The sequence below is a fragment of the Lithobates pipiens genome, unplaced genomic scaffold, assembly GCF_037356315.1.
Source record: "Lithobates pipiens isolate NorthernLeopardFrog02 unplaced genomic scaffold, aLitPip1_a1.2 Scaffold_13, whole genome shotgun sequence".
Classification (NCBI taxonomy): Eukaryota; Metazoa; Chordata; class Amphibia; order Anura; family Ranidae; genus Lithobates; species Lithobates pipiens.
The window spans coordinates 146,836,325-146,839,170 of NW_027507718.1; the positions used below are offsets into that span (position 1 = coordinate 146,836,325).

General features: G+C 43.0%; 1 long non-coding RNA gene across 1 annotated transcript; it reads right to left on the reverse strand.

Annotated features, from left to right (window-relative positions):
- Nucleotides 1–1,225: 1,225 nt before the first annotated feature.
- LOC143974389 (uncharacterized) lies at nucleotides 1,226–2,486 on the reverse strand. The gene is made up of 4 exons (XR_013272208.1): nucleotides 2,335–2,486; nucleotides 2,078–2,195; nucleotides 1,910–1,992; nucleotides 1,226–1,521 (listed from the first exon to the last, which is right to left on the reverse strand). It is a non-coding gene; the product is annotated as an uncharacterized LOC143974389 (long non-coding RNA).
- Nucleotides 2,487–2,846: the final 360 nt, after the last annotated feature.

The following is a 2,846-nucleotide window of genomic DNA, read 5'->3' on the forward strand; positions in this document are numbered from 1 at the left end:
AAAAGTCATATTTGTCTTTTGTACATCTTACATTTTATGTAGAATTGTCTGTGTTTACATATGCTGATAAGTCAATTATGCTGGAAGGCCATTCTGGCCACATGAGTGTACAGCCAATACTCTGCAAATATGTCGTATTAATTATTTGTTTTCACAATGAAAAGTGATGGCTTGCCGCATGCAGGTATCCTGCCTTGTGATATAAGGGGACAGCAAAGCCAGCAGACGGTGAAAAACGGGGTCCGTCATCCGGAGATAATTCCTGAAATCATCAGGATTATTCTCCCGGATCTCACGGAGCAAAGGCATGTGCGAGAACTGGTCACCCTGGCGCAACCAACTCTTGGTCCACAAACACCTCCTCACCCTGTTCATGGATCGGGCTTGTGTCAAAGCTAAAAGCCCAATACCAAGCCCCTGCACAGCACAAACTCTACGATGAGTACGTACACAAAACATGGTTTAAAACGGTCGGCTAGTCAGAACGGACAACAGAAAGCACCGATAAACAGCAATGCCTGAAAGAATGACCTGCAGAAAGACAAAGCAGAAGCAAGCAGACAATAAGCAATGCAAATCAAAGAGTACTATACCAAGATATAGTCCACAATGAGAAACAAATGCTTAATGACTACATGCACTGATAATCAGATACGCACCCACAAGCACAAACTGAAGAGCAGTAACGAACTGAAGCACAAATCTGAAAAGCGCAAATCGTCTCTCATCAACCCTTTACTAACGCGCGATAAACACTAGATCAGCAGAAGGAGCCCAAAGGGTGCCGGACGTGGTGCTGAACTTCCCTTTTCTAGTGCCGTTGTACGCGGCTTACGTCACTGTGTTCTTGGCAACCAGAAATTCCGACAACTTAGTCCGACCGTGTGTATGCAACACCACTTCCGGACCTCTTCTGGACTAAATCCGTCTGAATTTATCTGACGGATTTGGTTGCCGGAATGTCCAACCATGTGTACAAGGGCTAACAGCTGGTAAGCGTGCATTGCATTTGGTGGTGGGATTTTCTCAACATAAATCACTTTACTGTGAAAATTGCTTCAGCACAAGTCACTTTATTGAGGAAAACATCCCAGTCGTCACTCAAAACTTTTTATGGACTGTGGACAGATTTCCATATATTGCAAGAAAGGACTGGATGGGGACTTTAGAATTTTAAAGGCACCAGTAATGAATTTGAAAGAAATTTCTTTCTAATCAATCGGTATTGGTTTTATATAAATTTATTCCAAAAATAGAAAATCATACAGATAGAAAGGTTAAAAAGACTGTTAGACATAGGAAATGGATCTATACACATAGGAAGACTGCATCAGTATACATATTGAGGTACAAATATTACAGAAATTCCATATCTATACAGGGGAACTAGTCACCCACAGTAGAACAAAGGTAGGTCAATAGATATTATGATGAAAAACTGATGCAGGATCCAAGGGAAGTGCCCGACATGTTTCGCGTTCTTACGGACAACGCTTCTTCTTGATTAAAATTACTTATATACTTCAAAAAACAAAAAAAGAAAGACAAAACATGTATGAATACATAGGTATATATGACATCCATTGTTATAAGCAAAACCCTGAAAAAAGGTTTACTATATACAGCATTTTCACATTATATAGAGAGAAACTAATATATATATATAGAATTGTATAGAAACATACTTGTCAGGAAAGGGGGCCATGCAGAATTTAGGGGCTATAGGTCCCGGAACGTATAAGGGACACTGTGGGAGCATACACGTATAAATCTATACGTGTACATCAGGTAAAAAGGAAAGTTTTTTAGTGTTTAATTTTATTATTATATTATTTTATTATTATATTAGAGATAATATATGAAAGAAATATGTAGATAGTTCAAAGATAAAAAACTTTTTATGTCCTACCCCAAGACCATCCGTAGGTGGCGCTAAAGGCACACACATAAAGGCTGGCAGTGTGCTGCAATGATTAATTCATATAAGTAAAGCTGCAAATGAGAAGAATTGTCAGTGTGAAAAAGATTTTACTGCTATGTATGTAGGGATGTAAAATGTAATTCTGTAGACACTCACCAGTTCTAGTAAAACACAGTCTAGTCCATACGGGGAAAGTGGGGAGGAAAAATACTGATGTGCCTGCTCGCCTAGTATCCTGTTGCCATGCAGTGGAATAGAGCTGCATAGATAGCGTCTGAAAGAGTAGAATGTGAAATGAAAGGTAGTAAGGGGAGGGGGAGGAGAGGGGAAGGGGGAAGGGGAGGGGAGGAGGTCGGAAAAGAGAAATGGGAAGGGGAATGGAGGGCAGAGGTATCCACTGCAGAGAGGCTTACCTTCCATGTGTATCAGTGTGGAGCATCCACCATACTGCACATGTGACTGCAGGCAGAGTGATGAGACGTCTGAGGGAGACACTGGTGATTGCATCTCCCTAAGTACGTGGATGGCCCGCCCACCGCTACTCAGACTGGCCAGAATGCCAGTCCGTCAAATGCGGTGGGCCGGCCAATGCCCCTGAGCATGCCACGCCCCTTTGAAAGACTCTCACACCTCCCCGCAGGTGCGGCTGTGTCATACAGGGGGGGGGGGGGGCGGGACGTCGGGACGTACATTGTTTAGGGACGGAGCTAGAGAGGGGGGAACGTAGGAGATGGACCGGCCCCCATCCTCCACTCCTAATGCACCAGAGAGCATATAATGCTCAATGGTGCTTGTCGGCCGCACAGTGTCCAAACGGCCGGCACAGTGCCCCCTACCGCATGGTCCTAAAAAGACAGGCATGCTATATACATACAAGAAAAGCATGTAAAACAAAAATCAACGAGCAAAAACATGAGTTCCAATT